This window comes from Camelus bactrianus, chromosome 2 (genome assembly GCF_048773025.1).
Source record: "Camelus bactrianus isolate YW-2024 breed Bactrian camel chromosome 2, ASM4877302v1, whole genome shotgun sequence".
In the NCBI taxonomy this organism is placed as follows: domain Eukaryota; kingdom Metazoa; phylum Chordata; class Mammalia; order Artiodactyla; family Camelidae; genus Camelus; species Camelus bactrianus.
In genome coordinates this window covers 22,216,984-22,237,026 of record NC_133540.1, presented here as the reverse complement: position 1 = coordinate 22,237,026, position 20,043 = coordinate 22,216,984, and the positions used below count along the sequence as shown (strand labels likewise).

General features: G+C 33.8%; 1 pseudogene; it reads left to right on the top strand.

Moving 5' to 3' along the window:
• Positions 1 to 13,604, top strand: part of LOC123616989 (tubulin beta chain-like) — an 87,331-nt pseudogene extending 73,727 nt beyond the window's left edge.
• The last annotated feature ends 6,439 nt before the right edge of the window (positions 13,605 to 20,043 follow it).

The window sequence follows — 20,043 nt, the reverse complement described above, 5'->3', positions numbered from 1 at the left end:
TGGAGCCTCATCTCAGCCAGCATGATAGCACGCTCTGTGCATCTCTGAGAGTATCTTATTTACTGACATAAAATGTGACGTAAGAACACCTCGGACAAAGAGACTACTGCAGAACAAAGGAGATTCAACAGCTGGCCTATGTCTTCAGGATCCATTTTTCCATTAGAACATTTTTGTTTTACTAGTTTATCTGGCAGCCTGAAAGAACGTTGTGATGGACTATTGCAGGTGTAGCTGAGACCTGAGGCTGACACTTTACATGATTTACATATACATATTTATTTTAAACCAGAGGTCGTTATATGTTTCTTGATTCCAATGACTAAAACATACTGATCCCGAAAAAAATTTTAAAGGTAGAATTGTGTGTGGCCCCTCTAACCATTAATGCCAGAAATCCATCTGGAAATTTGCACTGGAAACAGGTTTCCAGAATGAGAGATTCAGAGTAATGCTGGCCTGGTAGAATAGTTTTGGAAATATATTTTCCCTCTTCAACTTTTTTGAATACTTTGAGGAGAATGGGTATTAACTCTCTTTGAATGTTTGACACAATTCATCTGTGATTTCATGGGATACTGGGCTTTTTGTTTGTTCTGGGGAGCTTTTTGATTACTGACTCAATTTTATTACTAGTTATCAGTCAGTTTAGATTATCTATTCCTTTTGATTCAGTCTTGGAATATTGGACATTCCTAGGAATATTTATTTCTTCTAAGTTGTCCAATTTGTTGACATACTGTTGTTTATAGTAGTCTCTTATGATCTTTTGTATTTCTGGGATGTCAGTTTTAACCTTTATTTATAATTTTATTTACTTATGCTCTCTCCTTTTTTCCTTGATGCATCTGGCTATTAGTTTATAAATTTTGTTTATCTCTTCAAAGAACCAGCTCTTAGTTTCATTCATCTTTTCAATTGTTTTTTATTAGATCCCCATTTGATTTATTTCTACCCTGATCTTAAGTGTTTCCCTTCTTCTGCCAACTTCGGATTTTGTTCTTTTTTTCAGTTCCTTTAGGTGTAAGGCTAGATTGTCTGAGATTTTACTTGTTTCCTGAAGTAGCCTTGCATCACTGTAAACTTTCATCTTAGACCTGCTTTTGCTGAGTCCCATAGATTTTGGAAGACTGTGTTTCCTTATTCATTTCTTTCGAAGTATTTTTTATTTTCTCTTTGACTTCTTCATTGATCCATCGATTACTTAGAAGTATGTTCGTTAGCCTCCATATGATTTTGTTTTTTCAAATTTTTTTCTTATAGTTGATTACTATTTTTATACCATTGTGATCAGAAAAGATGCTTGATTTGATTTCAATTTTACTAAATTTATTATGACTTGTTTTGTGACATCATGTGATCTTTTCTGAAGAATTTTTCATGTGCACTTGGAAAAAAACGAGCATTTTATTTTTCTTGGGTATAATGTTCTGTTTATATCTGTTAAGTCATTTAAAGCCAGTGTTTATTGAGCTTACGTCTGGATGATCTACTCATTGACAGAAGTGGGGTGTTAAAAATCTCTTACTAATATTTTATTCCTGTCAATATCGCCCTTTATGTCTGCTAACACCTGTTTTATGAATTTTGGTGCTTGTAAGTTGTTTACATAGATAATTACAAGAGCCGCATCCTCTTGTTGGATTGATGTCTTAATCATTTTGTAATGCCTTTCTTTGGTCTTTGTTTTAAAGCCTATTTTGTCTTATATGCAATACTGCCCTAACTTTCTTTTTCTTTGCGTTTGCATGATATGTCTTTTTCCGTCTCTTTCTTTTCAGTCTGTGTGGGTCTTTAGATTTGAAATGAGTTTCATTGGCAGCATGAAGATGAGTCTCTTTTTTTTTCGATTTATTTGGCTACCTTATGTATTTTGATGTCAGCATTTAGTCCATGACGTTTAAAGTACTTAAGTATTGGTAGGTATGTCCTTTATTTTAATCATTTTGTTCATTGTGTTCTGGATGTTTTTGTAGTTCTTCTCTGTCCCTTTCTCACTCTCCTATTCTGTTTCCTCCTGATTGATGACTTTTTAGTGTTATATTTATATTCCTTTCTTTTTTTTATTTTTTGTATCTGTTGCAGGTTTTTGGTTTGTGGTTACCATGAGGTTTTTATATAACAACCTAAGCATTTAGGAGTCTGTTTTACATTGATGGTCTCTTTCCTTTGAGTGCATTGCAAAAACATTATATTTTTACTTCTTCCCTGCATGTTGTGTTTGTGATGTCATATTTTACATCTTTTTATTTTGTGTACCGCTTAACTAATTATTTCAGATATCAATGACTTTATTGCTTCTGCCTTTTAACTTTTACACAAGCTTTTCAGTTGTTGGATCTACTACCAGAGCCAGGTGTCCAGAGGTATCCCCTGTGCAGGCTGCATGTGCCCTTCTGTTGTGGTTGGGCTGTGGCTGCTGTCAGCATGCTGGTGGGTGGGGTTGGCTCCTGGCCTGGCTAACTGTGTGGCTCAGCCCTGACTCTGTTTAAAGAGCTATTATTTACCATAAAACTAGAATATGCAACAGCTGTTTGAAATGAACACAAAATGAAGAATTGTAACATCATGAACAGATTTTCTTTCTTATTAACTTGTGGTGGTTTCTGGAACCAGCTTGCATTTCTTTTGAAAGTTGATTGGGGGAAAGGATGTAAGCTATATTGTGTCTATATGGTGGAATTAGTTAGATCTTTTTGTAATTCTGGCTCTATCATTCCCTAACTATATAACCTTGGACAATTTATTTAACTTTCTTGGGCCTTGGTTTCTCATATGCAGAATTAGTATAATATAATTGCATTTGCCTTGTAAAGTTTCATTTTTTTTAATTAAATACTGTTTGTAAAAGACAACATAATACCTTGGAATATAATAATCTCTTGCTGCAACCAGAGTGATGTGTTAGCCAGGAGAAGGCATTGTTTAATTTTACAGTCTATCAATAACTTCCCCAGCATCTACTTGGCTTGATATTCTCTGCAGCTTTTAATCCACTGGAGTCACTCAAATATAATATATGCTATAAGAAATATATGTGTGTATCATAGAACAGATTGTGTAGCACATTTATATATTTATTTGTATTATGTTATATTGTACTATTAAATCAGATATAAATCTGATTATATTAAATCTGATTTGAGAAAATGGATGGGTTCAGCTTAATGGTATGACCCATTTAATAACGGGTCAATCACACATGCACTTAAGCTTTCCATATATTTTTGTAGGTACTCATCCTAAGAACTATTAATGTAATTTCAGATTGCTCATAAAAAGTCACTGCATCTTTTAAAACACTTTTCAAACTTAAAGCTAATACTGATTTAAAGAACAAAGTGGAATAAATAAAGGGAAAATAATTTATGTATTTATATTTCACAAAAGTAGACATCAGAAATCTTCTAATGTCTCTGAACAGTAAAACTGTGTGGTGTGTGGGGTATGTGTGTGTCTGTATGTGTATGTGCATATATGTGTGTGTCCTTTTTCAAGGCGTTGTTACTTGAAGTGTGAGACAGATTTGGTTCAACACAAACAAGGGAGCCAGTTGTAAAGCACTGGGTAAATAGTGATACAAATTCACATTGTCGTTTGGTTCACCATTAACTCTCTCAATTAGATTTTTTCCCTGAATTTTTAAGTCAGTAACATTTTTGTTTAAATTAAATATTGTAGAAAAACGCAAATACAAAATTAGATAAACTTGAGACTGTAGTGAGTTAAGGTAGGCATGGCCTTGTGGGGATACAAAGCTCTCTGTCATCTTGTCACCTTTCTCTCTACTGTTTCCCCAGAAAATGCATCGGCAAACCAAAACATGAGCTTAACTGATGTTAAGTTGAGTTAAGAAAGCAGAATGATTCCAAACACTTCTGAAAGAGTGATAAAATAGAGTATGATACTGAGTTCCTTTGTCCTGAAATTCTGTTTGAAATATGTTTATAGTGGTTTTTAAGAGGGTCTCCCTGTTTATTACTGTATGTCTTAGATGACTATTTAAACCTTTTCAATATTTTTAGAAACACACACACATAGTCACACACACAACCAGGAACACGGGTTTCAGGCTTAAGTTCTCTCCAATTTCTTTCTTGGATTTCTGAGGTTATGATGGGTTCCCTGACTCGAGAATGCTAGCTGATTGAGATGTTTTCTGGGTCATTTTTCTGCCTTAAAGGATTAGGCAATAGATCTCATGATGCATTCCTAAAATATCTAACTACTGTCTTCCTCCATATATTGAAAATCTCTGAGCAAATGTACATTTTTTTTTCTTAGTTCGTTTGGACATCTCTGTCTTTGTAACTCCTTGTTTTCTAATTACTTGGCCAAATTCCCTCTGAGTATTTGAAGTCAGGTTTACGTTGTGCACTTTTAAGGCCTAAATTTATCTTGTCTCCATAAAATTACTGCCGTAATTTGACTAGACAGTCTCTGAAATCTATCCTAGTATTAACATTTTATGATTCTAAGTTTTTCTATTACTTTATTTATTGAGGAACAAAATTACGTATGACTGTAAATGATAACCATATTTTCCTAATGGTTAAATTAATGTTTTCCTATAAATAATGTTGCTCATTTTTTTTTTTTTGAGGAGAGATGATCCATTTTTCTAAGTTCTTAAAGAACACATTACTGCTATCATAAATGTTGATGGAATATAAAGGAGATTTTGGTGTAGAAAAAAATGTGTGTAGATGTTTTGGACAGAACCAAAATTTAAGGATGTTTTGGCATGGACCGAATGTCTCCATGGATGTTTTGAACAGGACAAGAAGTTCAGCAAGGAAGGGAAATCCTTCTGCATTTTTATGTTTATATTTTTATTGCCTCAACCTTTTTTATAAGCTAATGAAAAAAATTTAGGGAATTTATGTTCTATGATCCCCTCTTCAGGGCTTAATGCATATTCCCATTTGTGCATAATAGTGTTAACTTAAACCTAACCAGTAAAAACCAGACCCATTCTGTGTACCTTACAAATTGGCACTCCTCTTATATTTACTACCTTAGAAGAATAACAGAGTAAGTAAGAAGGGAAGCACTCAACTCCAACTATTAGTATTCAAAATTTAGCTTTGCTATTTAATAGCTTCCTGTCTGTTAATGTTACTTATTTTCTGTTTATTCCAATTGTCTTATCCATAAACAGTGAAAATGACAAGATGTATTTCAAAGTTGTTGTTGTTTTTCCTTATAAAGAGTAATCACTATAATTAATGTAATGTACTTAAGCTGTTTCCAGAACATTGTTAGCATTCAGTAAATATATAGCATTATTATCAACCCATTTGTCCTAGTGGATTAAAGCAGCACCTTCCACCTGACAGACACACGAAGAAATTGCAGCTTGTTTATTTCATGCAACTAACCTTATTTTTCTTACATGCCACCCTTCCAATTCCTCATCCAGGTAATTGTAGGAAAAAACCGAACTACATGTGTACATGTTTGTTGCTTTTTGTTTAACTCTAAGTGTGGTTTAATATATTCTTATTATTTTCTGAATTTAAATAGACTTACTCAAGTAGCTCAGTGTCTTTTAAATATCAGAGGTTGCTTTTTTCCCCCCTCGTCCTTCTCTCCTAATTCCCCAAATGGCAAGTGAGTATGAAAGGTATGTATTTTGGTAGCAAGGGAGAGAAGAAGGCATCCATGCTGACGGTACAGACGTTTGTGCTGTCATCTTCTAAGAAGTGTGTTGTCTGCAGTCACCTTTGAACTGCTAGTTGGCTGGGTACCACTGGGTCCACCTGGTTTTGGGAATGCTATGTCACACCCATCCCAGAACCCCATGATCTCTTCCTTAGTCATAGTACCTCCACTCATTAAAGCTGCTTCTTTCTGTCCCAGCCGTTTACACGTCCGCATCACCTTTATATATTCCTAGAAAGGCAATCTGGTTCATCCAGACCCCCTGCCCATCATACATTGGCCATGGAAAACCTTAATTCATATTATGCTCGTGTTTACCCAACACAGAATTTTTAGCACAGCTAACACCAGTATTCCTCCAGAGTCCTTGCAACCCCTTCGAGCTGTGGATGGGGAGATGCAATCCTGTAGTCCCAATATATATTTTCTCCATTTCTAAAATCACTGCTTCCAAGTTTGGGCCCTAAAGGAGAAACAAAGAAGTAGGTTGTTGGTAGTGATGAAACCGACGTCTTTCATTTTTGTAATACCTTTATTTCCTCTTCACTCTGTTGTCCTTATTTATTTTCTCTTTTTGGAAGATACTTCCCTATGTCATCTATTTCTGTTTTTTTTTCCCAAGGTTGTAAAGACTTACAGTGCATACTTAAAGGTGAAATGTTTACTTTAGATGCAAGGAAATATCTAAATGTAGCGTTAACCTAACCATAGTTACCCTTAATCCTCTAGATACTTATGAAATAGCATCACTAAGCAATCACCTTCACTCATATCACTCAGCTGTGATATTCTGTTTATTCTGTATCATACAGATCCCTGGGATCTATTTGTTTCATTCTATTCTCATTTTCAGAGCCTTATCAAAAGCCTGAATTCGATCTTAACTAGATTATTGCATTCATGATATTGTCACCAATCTACTTTATTTCTAATGCATCTGTTCACTAAATAATTTATCTACTAACTTGCTTAACTACCTATCATGTATAGCAAGGAAAACTGACACAAGTGCCAATAAATACCCAGCTAGTAACATAACTGAGTAATAAGAGTCATGTAATAAGAGAGTGAGAAACACACACTTTACCTTAACAGAGTAACAAAATTGTGGGAAAACAGTGTTGCTAGATCTCCTGATTTTTCAAGGTAAGATTGGCATTTTTATTTTTATGAGAAGTTTCCCAATGTCTGAATCTTTGCAACTAGTTCAGAAATGGTTAAACACATCTCGTAAAGCAATAAAATATCTGTAGTTAAAATTCAGCCCAAGCAAGGATCAGTTGTCAAAATCCAACTCACAGAACAAAGAGGCATCATTCCCCCGACATGGCCTCAGCTACATTTACAAAACCTCTTGTCCTATTCCTTAACATATATATTCAACACTGCAGTTAAACTGCGTCATTCCCTGTGCACATACTTATTTGTGTGTATCCGTTTTTATACACATTGATCTCCCTGTTTATACTGAGTTTCACCCTGCAGAATTTCCTTGAATGAAGTAATGATTGTCTCCTAGTATGCTGTTAACCAGCTGTTTATCTGTGCACCTGAGATAATTTTCCATAGGGCTTTATTATGTAACAGCATTCCTTTGAAGAACACTCAAATGCCAGCTTCACTCAACTGTCAACACTTCAAGTCAGGGCTGGGCTGTATTCATCTTTATTTCACAACTTTCAGATAACAACCCACAGAGAAAAGATGCTCATCATGAGAGAAAACAGGCTCCCTGTGATGCTGGAAAACACAATGAAGCCTTAGAAGTGCTTCTGCCCTTGAAAGCCTCAGAACAAGCATTAACATGTCCCAGCCACTCATGGTGACCCAAGAACCCCCATGCCCACGCCAACCATGTAGCATCAGCCTACAGATTCTAGTGATTTTTCATAATGATATGCACCTTGTTTTCCATTCCCTTTGCCAACACTGGAGTTTAGTTCCCAAATTATCTTCTTTATTCCAGCCTGCCTTAGCCTCTAACCTCCTCTAGAATGTTATTAGGCTATACCTCTGCTTAATAGTCATTGGTGTCTATCTTGACTTTAATGTCATCTCCAGTGAGACCTTAACTCATTTCCCTGTTCCAAGGCTGCAATGTGAAATTGTATAAAGTATGTTCTACATAAAATCACCTGTCTACAGAGGTACTGGGGGGTGGGTAGAAGTTCAGCTTACAGTATGTCACTTGGGAAGAAAAATCTTCCCTAATTAGTCTATGAAAAGGGAGTATCTATATATAATAACTTGGGCAAAGGTGTTAATTGCAATTTATCCACAAGCAAGGGCAAAATTATTATATTTTCATAATGTGATAGCATGTGTTAGCCAGGGGGATCTATTCTGATAGGTTCCTAGCCTTTTTGATCAAGTATTTGCCCCTCTTCCTTTTTTTTTTTAATTGAGATATAATTTACACAAAATGAAAGGCACACATGTTAAGTGAACAATTCAATGAGTTTGGATTCCAATATAAACAGCACTCCAGTCAAGCTGTACAACAAATTTGTCAGCTCAGAAAGTTTCCTTGCACTCTCCTCTAGTCAATACCCATTTTTCAGAGAAAATCATTATTTTGACTTCTATCACCACAGATAACTTCTACCTGTTCTTACTCTTCAAAAAAAGAAATCATATGTATTCTTTGTGTCTAGTCTCTTTCATTCAGCATAATATTTTTGAGATTTACCCATGTGTTTGTATTTATTACTAGTCTGCTCATTTTCATTGCTGTGTAGTATTTCATTGAATGCATATGCTAAAATTTGCTTGTCTCTTCTCCTATTGAAAAGCATTAGAGTTGTATCTAGACTGGGGCTCTTGGGAAGCAAGCTGCTATATACTTCTATCTATGATTTTTCTGTGGACATATATTTTTATTTCTCTTGCGTGAAAATCTAGGAGTAGAAGACCTGGAATATAGGGTAGACAATTGTTTAATTGTATAAGAATCTGCCAAACAATTTTCCAAAGTGACTGGACCACTTGACATTCCCACCTATAATGTATAACAGTTCAAGTTCTCCACATGTTTACCTGCATTTGATGTTGTCAGTCACTAATTTGTCACTCTAGTAGGGGTGATTTTGCATTTATGGTTTTAATAATCATAGGATGATTAATTACATGTGTCAGCTTCTCCTTCTCTGTGTGTGTGTGTGTATATACATATATATATATATGCCTTTTATAAATTGTGCAAATATTTTTCCACTTTTAAAATTTTTTTTTTTTTATTTTTGATTTGTTAAAGATATTTATATGTTCTGGATTTTTTTTTTTTTTTCAGAAAAACTCCATCCTCCTCCAGTGTGTCTCCTTCACTATCACTATTACTACACTTACAACACCAGATGTGTGGGATTTTTTCCCATACAAGGCAATTCTCTGACACCAGATGGGTGTACTACAATTCAATTCTGATGCTGTAACCCTGGAGATAATGGTCATATCCCACAAGTCAAGAGGTCAGTCCTACCTCTCACTTCAGAGGTTAGCCACAAGTCCAGGTTGTCACCTGTGCTTCCGACCAACCAGTCATACGCTGGAGGTCCCAACAACCCTCTCCTTGGGTTTGATTAATTTGCTAGAGTAGCTCACAGAAGTTGGAAAATATTTACTTACTAGAGTCCTGATTTATCGCAGAAGGATATAAGTCAGGAAAAGCCCAGATGTACGGGGAAAGAGTGTGGAGCTTCCATGCTCCCTGAGAACACACCACTCTCTCTAAATCTCCTTGTGTTCACCAATCTGGAAGCTCTCTGAACTCCACCTTCTTGGGTTTTTATGAAAGCTTTATTACCTGAGCCCGTTTGAGTAAATCATTGGCCATTGATGATTGAACTCAATTCTCTGCCCCTCTCTCCTCCAGAGAGGTTTGTGGTGGGACTAAAAATTTCAACCTTCTAATCATTTAATTGGTTCCCCTGGAAGACCTCCATCCTTAAGTGTTTTCCAAAAGCCACCTCATTTTCATAACAAAAGACAATTTTATGGCTCTTACCACTTAGGAAATTCCAAGTTTTAGTTGCTCTGTGTAAGGAATGAGGACAAAGACCAATAATATATTTCTTAGTATAAATTGTACATATCCAAGTTCTTTGTCAGATATACATATACGTATTACAAATAAATTCTCCCAATGTGTGACTTGTTTGTTTTAAATGTGTGTCTTTTTATGGCAAGAAATTTTTAATTAAAGTGAAATCAATTTTGCAATATTTTTATTTGATGATTAGTGCTTTTCACGTTCACTCTAAAAAATCTTGGCCTCCCGCAAGGTTGGAAAACTGTTTTGTTTTGTTTTTTTTAAGTCTTGTGCTAAAATCTTTATACTTTCAGCTTTATGTTTAGATTGATGATCCATCTTAAATTAATTTTATATATAGCATGAGACAGAAGTTAAGATAATTGTTTTATACTTTCATCCTTTTTCTTCAACTTTTTTCTGTGTGTTTGATTTTTGTTGTTGTTGTTTTACTTGAATGTTCTTATAACAAAAACCCTTGGCTTTAAATGTATAAGGCTGTGATGGTCATTTTGTTTTGCTCCACTGACCTATATGTCTATGTTTATGACAATAATACACTGTCTTATTTATTATAGATCTAGAATTTATGGTAATTATTTATAATAATTTTGTTCTTCCTTTATGAATTATATTAAATGTTTATATTTTATTCAAATTTTTCTTCCTTTATTATTGTATTAGGTGTTTCATTTGTTATAAATTTTAGAGTCATCTTGTTAAGTTTTATTGGGAAGAAAGAAAGAAAGAGAAATAGAAAGAAAGAAATAAGCTATTGGGATATGATTGGGATTGGGTTGAATATATAGACCAGTATGGGAGGCCTAACATCTATACTTGATTTCAGAGTCCTATTCATATACATTGTGTACCTCTCTTTTTTTAGGTCTTCTTTCATTTTTAACATTAATGTTCATGATCCTTAGTTTTTGATATAGAGGTTCCTAACATTTGAAACAATTATTCATAATTATGTTTTTGAATGCTGTAGTAAATATAATTATTTTAAACTGAATTTTAATAGTTGTTTGTTTATAAATATACAATTATTGTTACAATTATTATCATTATTATTGTTGATTTTGGATATGTGTATATTGATATTATATTCTGGGACCTAGATAAGTTAGCATTCTATTTGTGGTAAATTAAAAATTTTTTTTTGGAATTTTGTATATAATCTTATTAATTGTGAACACAGGCAGTTAAAATCTTCCCTTCTGTGCATTTTAAATATGTTTATTTTTGCCATCTTGTGTTGATTGGATTCCAGTACATTGTGAAATAGAAATTGTGGTAACAAATATATTTGCTTTTCTCCCCTGATAAAAGATAAAGCATTCTATATTTCACCATTAACTAAAATGTTGATCTTAGTTTAGTTTAGCTTTTTTATTTGTTTTAATAGATGTTCTTTATCAGATCGAAGATATACATTTTGATGTTTTCTCACAGAAATTGCCTATTTCATCTAAGTTGTTAAATATACCGGCATAAAATTGTCCTTAAGGTTTTCTTTTTATCCTTGTATTGCGTATATTTTTTCTCTTAAGACTTCTTAAATCCCTCATATTTAAGAATGGTTTTCCTTTATTTCTTGATTAGTCTTTTTAGGAGTTTAAGAGTTTTATTAATCTTTGTATAGACTCATCTTTTTGCTTTATTAATTTTTCCATTATTGTTCCCTTTTATTTTTTTATTTCAGTCCTTAATATTTATTTTCTTCCTTCTAACTTCTCAGGGTTTAATTTGCTTTTTTTTTCTAATTTCTTAAGGTGCAGAATTTATATAATTAATTCTTTTCTAATATAAAACTTACAGTTACAACTAAAGTTTTTTTTTTAAACACTGGTTTACTGCACTCTATAATTTTGATTTGTTGTGTTCAGTTTGAAATAATTTCTATTTTTCCTTGGGATTTTCTTTTTCAAAATTTGATTTATATTAAAAGTATGTGGTTAATTTCCAAATATTTGTGGATTTTCCATATATGTACTGTAATTGACTGCTAATTTAATTTGTTGTGCTCAGAGAAATTGCTCTTTAAGATTTCACTCTTGTAAAAATTTTTCAGACTTCTTTAATGGCCTAACATATAGTCTATGAAAAACCTTTAATTCTTTTAGGCTTTACTCATTTATTTAGATTTTCTATTATCACAGACTTTCACAGTGAGAATTATTTCTTCCTGATGACTTTACATTTTAACATTATGGTAAGTTCCTCTTTTCTTCTGAACACTATTTCTTGCCTTGAAGTCTACTTTGTCTGATATTAATATAATCACACCAGCGTTCTTGCACTTATTGTTAAAGAATATACTAATTTACAATTGGAAAGAGCTTACAAAAACGCTTGGCAAATAGTCAGGGCTACATAAGAGGAAAGTAAGTTCACAATTTCCAGTGATCGCTTTTCTTCCATATAAACCAGTCTACATATTATCCCCTTCCCACTTTGTTCTCCCTCAGAAAAGCCATTCCCCTTGTGTAATTCCCTACTTGGAATTTTTCCCAAGTCTTACTCATTTTTCTACAGTATTTCCTCTTTCCATGAAATTGTTCAAAAAGTGGACTTCCCCTTCTCTAAGCCTTATAGCCCCTAGCATTTCTCCCTCACTCACACTTGTCATTTGCTGCCTTATGATGTAATTTAGGATTTATGTTTCTTTTTGCTCCCCATTAGACTATACAGCCAGGCCCCTTTATCCACAGGTTCTGTATCCTTGAATTCAATCAGCCACAGATCAAAAATATTTTTTAAAAATTCCAGAAGTTCCAAAAAGCAAAACTTGAATGTGCTGCACATCGGCAATTATTTACATAACATTTACACTGTATTTATTGCTATTTGCATAGTATTTATATTGTATGAGGCATTATAAGTCATACAGAGATGATGTAAGGTATATAGAAAGATGTGAGTAGGTTATATGCAAATAGGTTATATGCCATTTTAAACAAGGGACTGGGACATCCATGGATTTTGATGTCTGGGGAAGAATGGGGTCCTGGAACCAATCCCCCATGGAAACCAAAGGATGACTGTATCCAATTCTCATATTAGGATACACTCTTTTTTGACTTGTATCACTCTTTTCTTATAACAGCTCAGGCAGAACTTGGTTTTGGTGTTTGGCTCACTTATATTTAGACCTTCCTCTAAGAATTGCTTTGGTGTATGGGAGAAGCAACAGAGCAGTGACATGGCAGTGTGTAACCGGAATCAAAGAGATGCCATGGAAGAAAATTGCTCTGACAAGGCCAGTTGGGTGGTGCAGAAGTTATTTTAATCTGTTTCATAGTTTTACCGATACGTGCAACGATGTTGGTGGAATACAATGCATACAAAATTAGGACAATGAAAACATGGAGCTTTCTACAACTAGCGTCCCATTATTCATTACTGCAGCCAGTGATGGAGATGATGATGATAATGATGATGATGATGGTGATAATGCCCTTTACATCATTTGCCATGTGCCAAGCACTTTCTAAATGCTTTATGTACCTACTAATGTTTGGCAGTTAAATAGAAATAAGCACCAGACAAGGGGAGAGGAAGAGGGAGGGAGCAACCCAGAAAATAACAGTATGCCTGCACTCAGGATAAGGGACTCCAAAAGTCTTCTATTTTCTCTAAATGAGGGGCCAGCAAAAAAGCTGGGTAGAATCAAATGCTGCGGCTGCACAGTAGAGAGAAGGACCCAGCTTAACTTGACCCAGTGCTCACTATAATGTGATTAACATTGTAGTTTGAGCCCCTCCTGTAGGTTTCTCTGTGTGCATCATGGGTAAAAACATGTGCAAAGGAGACAGGTGTACCTGAGCCCAAGGAACGTGAGCTGTCAGTCAATCATCCTGAGCACGGCGAATGGGAGCTGGCAGTCAGCCCGAGCACTCAAAGAGCCTGAGCTGGGAATCAATCAATCAATCAAGAAAACACCTCTAAACCAGGACATAAAAACATGGAAAACAAAGGAGCGGCACCAATTTTCCTCTCTTGGATTGGTTCAACCCCAATTCCTGGGGGATGTACCATGTTTTACTACATTTTTACTTCACGAATAAAATCTCCTGCTTATATCGTGCTTTCCACCTCCTGTTAGAAACTCTTTTGGGGGGGGGGTTACTAAGAACCGAGGTAACTTTTATTCCCCTCCTCCTGCACTAATTCTTTGCTCCTCGTAACAATCCTAATATTTAGTCACCGTCATCCACAGTTTACACAGGAGGAAACTGACAGTGACACAGGAAATAAGATGCCCAAGAATTCTTCGCTATTGAACGTCAGTCAGGTTTTGAACCAGAGTGGTTTATACTCCCTAGGGAACACGCACGTGTGGGATCCATCTTTCCTCGATTTGTTACAAGTCCAGCAGCAAGATCTCTAACCTTCCAAATCACCAGAATTGAGATGGAGAGGCTGGTGTAAAGGTTCTGATTTGTCCAGTTAACCCACCAATGCCTTCACTATGTCTGTATAAGGTGATAAAGCATCAGCCCGGGGTAACTGCTGCAGGCATACTTTCCTTAAATAGCAGAGTAGATAAATAACCAATGTAAATGCCACTTATTCATTATAATTCTACACCAGAAAATATCTACTCATTATCTCAATGACTAATATACTCTAGTGTCTTCATATATATCATAAAACATAATAAAATGGGTAATGGATATATTCCCCTTAATAATATTGCTGCAAATTAGATTCCTATTTAATGACATGAATAGGAGCACATTTCTGTGCATAAAATAGTGAAATGTCAGATTATGGCTCAACAAAGAACTGAGTTATTATGTAAAGGAAAATGAATGAATCATCCAAAATAGCCTGTAATCATTTTTTTCCACATTTGTTTTCTGTTTGAATTATACCTTCCAATTCCAAGAACAAAATGAGCATAACCTATATCTCTCAGCATCGCTTTCCACTAGAATGGTTACAAGCTATATTTAAACAAATTAGTACTTAGAAATTATTTCTCATGATTCTGACATGATGACTCATTACATTTTAAAATGAGCTCTTAATAGGCTAAAAAAATTAAAATAAAAGCAGAAATTTCCTATTCTTCTTAACACAAAGTCTTACAGATTTATAGTATAAAAATCCCCCACAAAACAACTCCCCTAAAACGACAGCCTACTATAATACAAGTTAGAGTTACTGCATTTCAAAAAATAAAAACAAAATGCTCACCCATCCCAAGTACTCTATCCCAGCGCATACTTCATTCTGTTTACGTCTTAAGTGGCACATTAAATGCATATCTGCAAAAGAACTCCAGAGCGCTCAATCTAAGTAAAGACGTTTTCTGGGAAGCATTATAAAATCGAGTGAAACATTGCTGTGGAGTCACCCAGAATGAAATAACAACTTTGAAACGTTTTATGAACTTTTATATTGTGAACCTGATTAATGTTATGTGAGAACATTTCCCTAGCAGGCTCCTTTCTTCTCTGTGTTCTTTCATTCTCCAAGAAATGTTCAGAGCATCTCAAGAATTCAAGAATAAGATAGTTCACTAAATCACGGATATATTTCATTTCTAAAGGTTAAGAATAACTCTACATTTGTAAGTGTACTGGTACTCATGAAAGCATAGGTTGTATTAATATATATTTCTGTATTAATTTTAACTTCTGATCATGAATATTATCTTTCTTAGAAATCTATGTTAAACAAGATATGTGGGTATCAGAAAAAAATGTACTTTTAATTATGGTTTTGAGCATAATTATTTGTGATGTGGAAAAAAAATCATAAATCCCAAGGTACATTTAAAATCTGATGAATATATGCATAGAGTAATAAAGTGTTTGTGTTTAATCAAGTTAACTGTCAGGTATGTTTTATTTATTTTATATGAATATATATCTGTCAGACATATCTGTCAGGCTTTCAGAAATAATTTTTAAAGACTCTGGAAAAATAACCTTTAATTTTCATTTTAACAGAGTCACAAAGCATATATTTTAATGAATTTTTCTCTGTGCTCTTTTACTTTACACATCTGGTTTGCCTTTGTTATGTCAAAGGTTAAATGGATAGAGATAAGAATGGAAAGTATGGTGTTTTCTTCCCCAAACTAAGAAGACTCAAACTGTTAGAAGAATAATGAACTTTCCTCAAAATTTAAGCTGAATCAACATGTCTGCACAGCTAAGGAAATGCATTTTATACTGATCCTGAAAATGTCAATGCTAAGGAAACACAATAGTGCACATAAAAAAAAAAAAATATATATATATATATAACATTTAATTTAATGGATTCTGTTCTTTTCCTTATTTCTCAGTAATATTCCATACAGTTTATTTTACCCACTTTACCAACATTGTGAACATATTTTGGAAGCTAGTAAGTAAACAATTTATTCTTTATTCAGTTTTATGTATCTTTATTTTCATTGTTGATCCTGAAATAAGAATGGTTTATATTTTCCATCAAAATAATTCACTCAAGTTTTTTTAATTTATTCATTCAAAATGTGTAAACTTTACCACCATACTGTTGGAATATTAATAAAAATGTTACACTTTAATTACATCTCAAAAAAAATGAGAAAAAAATCATAAACCCCAAAACTTTATGAAGAAAAAATCTTCTTCTCCAATTTTGCCAAGAAATCCCTAGGAAAAGTCCTGTTCAAATTATATAGCATTTCTGGTTCTGCTTTAAGATTCTCATCTCTGTTAGCAGAATAGAAGTGTGATGATTTGTCATTGTCTATTCTCAACAGAGGATAATACATACCTAGGATATTTATATTTATAATATCTCACAACATTACTTGTGTGTTTTATCAAGACATGGCTAAACCAATAAATTACCATAATAATAGAATTAAAACTGCATATTAATATCATGTAAAACCAATTCTTTTCCTGTTAACAGTACTTCAGTTATTCAGGAGTTCTACCAGCTAAGAACTAAAATTTTCCTAGATGCGAATTCCATGTCCTTTATTCTAAACACTAAGGTCTTTCTGTCTTCTGGAGACTAACAGATAGCACATCATCTCTTCTCCCTATCTGTGCTTTTTGTTCCTCTTCTTTGTAGCCAATGACCCCACTGTTTTTTGTGTTTGAATTCCTTTTATAGCATGACACCTACCACATCCCTATTCAATATGTCAGGCATGGTTTCCACATTGTTTTCTGGGCCAGGCTCCACTGGAAAAAATATTAACCAATCAGAACCACTTCAGGTAGAAATACTGGGATCTACTCTGGTGTCAGTAAGTCCTTAACAGGAGTGGGAGCTACAGTGATTTCCCAAGTGTGGGGAGACCGGGGGGAGGTTCTTTTATTTCAACTGACCTGATTCCTAAAACACACAGGAGACTCGTAGCCAGATGATTCACTAGAATGAGTTAAATGAAAGGAGAAATTAAAAAAAAAAAAACTAATTCCTGAATCCCAAAAGCTAGAATGATTTCTGTTACATAAGAAAAGCACCATCTTATTTATTAAAAAATACATTTCATTAATCAAAAAATCTCAAATAAAAAACCAGTAATTGTCAGTGGATCCTGTATCAGTAAATATATATTATTGTACAAATTTACAGATGTGGTGTTGGTACTGCTAACTATCTGGAAATGTCAAAAAGTTATAAATATTGCTGGTATCTGATGATAATACTCTTGAATACATATTTTTGTGTGAGATGAATAACAGAATTTCATAGTTGGATACAATTATACCAATTACCAAAAATACTAGTTTTCATCTAGTAATCAACTGTCTATGTATTAAAATATTGGTCTTCAAATATCGTTTCTACCAACACCTTACAATACTTGTGCAGAACTCTAAAGCCCCTCACATCTTTTTATATATATTTTATTTTTCATCATAAGTTTAAAAAGTTCCAAAGGATATTTTCTGACCTACTTTGTATTGTATATATGGATTAAATATATTTTCTTGAAATTTTGAAGCTGCTGATTTATCTTATTGAAATTATGAATAATGTCATGGCGTTACTTAATCAGCAAAAAACTCTCATTGTCACACAAATCAGCCAAGTCAGACTAAGTTTCTGTCGTGAGAAAAATTCTGAATTCATTTTCATTTCTAATAAGCCTGCTAATGGGTCTCCCCTAGACAACCATCTCACTTTGGGGTTTTCATTCTAATGTAATCCCTGTGAAATAATTCACACCCCAGGCACAAATCCTTTCTTAAAATTCAAATATTCTATCACAGGAGAGAATGCTCTTGGTTTTGTAATCCAAAAGTGGAAAATGTATCTCAGCCAGCAAGCTCCTGGATGACAGAGGACACCTTTCTTCTGAAAAGTGGGCGACTGCCTATTGCATAAGAGGAGCAGGGCAGCAAAGCATTGCTTCTTCTCAGTCCGACCGCTCTTAGGAAGTTGTACATTTGAAGTTGTACAAGAGTCTGATACAGATTCTCTTAAAATTATTTGTGGTTGTACCACGTTCATGGGTACCTCCGCGCTTTTGCAAAATTAAATTTAAGGACTTAACGCAGAATAACTTAGCCAATATATGCTTTAATTTACACTACCAGGAGAAATTTTAATTATGATTGTTGAACTGCTGTCTTTTAAAACCATTTTTTATTTTCTTATGGACTATAGTTATGCCCCACATTTAGTAAACTAGAATGACGACTTAACTCTTGCTCATTAGCGAAGATATTTATTTGAGTATCTCTTTTAAGTATCGTACCAACTCTAAGATGAATAATATGGTATTTTTTAGTTAAAGAAATGAAGTTAAAGTTATTTAACTTGTCTAAGTTCACACAAATAGCAAGGGTTAAAGCTAGAATTAGAACTCAGATTTTTGTTACCTCAGCAAACCTCTACTGTCTATCCTATTCTTGAATTGATTGTTTTTTTGAACAAATACAATTAAAGTAAACCAGTATTTTAATTTGAATATAATCTGTAATCTGTGTCTATATGTTTACACACACTCATTATTTTTCCAACTAAATTTTACTAGAAATGTATGTGCTGGCAATTAAATTTTTAAATAAAAAATTTAAGTCTTCAGGATTTGAAGATATATTAAAAAAACTAAATTTGAGAATATCAACTAACTAATTTGAGTGTCTGGATTAGAAATATTATGTTTCTTATTGAATATCTTGTGGGTTTTTTCTTTTCTTAATTTTTAAAATTGAAGCGTAGTTGATTTGTAATGTTAGTTTTAGGTGTACAGCAAAGCAATTCTGTTATGCATTTACATACATATATATTCAGATTCTTTTTCATTATATGTTATTACAAGAAATTGAATATAAGAATTCAAGGAATTACAAGAAATTGAACAACAAGGTTCAATTGTGCTATTGTATAGCACAGGAAACTGTGTTCAATTTCTTGTAATATTTTGTGATTTTAAACACAATTATCCCATATTCTTGTTAAAATTCTGCATTTAAGCCTGACTGCATTCAACCACAATACAGTAAAATGCAGGATTATTTAGCTCTCCAGTTGCTGAACAGATATAAAAAGTATGATAATTTTGTAAAATATTTTGGACTCTGATAGACTAATTAGATTAATTCCTATGTATTGAGTGAGAACAATGTATATTAATGAGAATAAAGTTCAAGTGGTCCTGAAACCTCCCTGGCAGAAAACTATGATAGTGATTGATAAAGGCGGTGAGTCTAAGTGACTGCTTAGTTCATGTGATCTTGCCTGTGATCCATCAAAGGTATTGCAGAGAAAAGTTTATGAAAGGCTGCTCTGGGTATGCACCTAGGGTGCAGTTGCTAAGAAACCAGCACAGGGTCTAACACGGCCCCCATGCCAACTGTCTTATGCAGACTGTGATATCTGAGTACACCTTAAGATTTGAAAAAATATATGTACATAAACAAGATATAGAAGAAAAACACACTAGGTAGTGGAGGGCTAGTAAATTAAAAAATAACCCCACCCCAAAACAAAAGCCTACCTTTAGTGCTGTCCATGCTGTAAATTCTCTTACCATAACCAATTTCAAGTTACCAAATGAGTTGTCAAGTCATGCAGTTGCACTCCATTGCATAGTACCTTCACATGACTGATAACAATTGACCTGCGTTACGTCAAGCATTTCAATGAAAGTGAAATGTTATAATGGCAAAAAATAAAGTAATGCATATTGAGTATTTATTTTTGCATTTAACATAATTTAATTACACATTTATAACAGTGAATTTTTAATAATTACTGTGTTTAACAACCAGCTTGCAAAAGTCCTGAAAATTTGACTGTTAGAGCAGTAATAGTTTATCTCCTTTCATCTGCCTGGTGAACATAAAACTATTTCTCTCTGCTAAAAGTAGCTCATGTACTCCAGGTGGACAACCTAA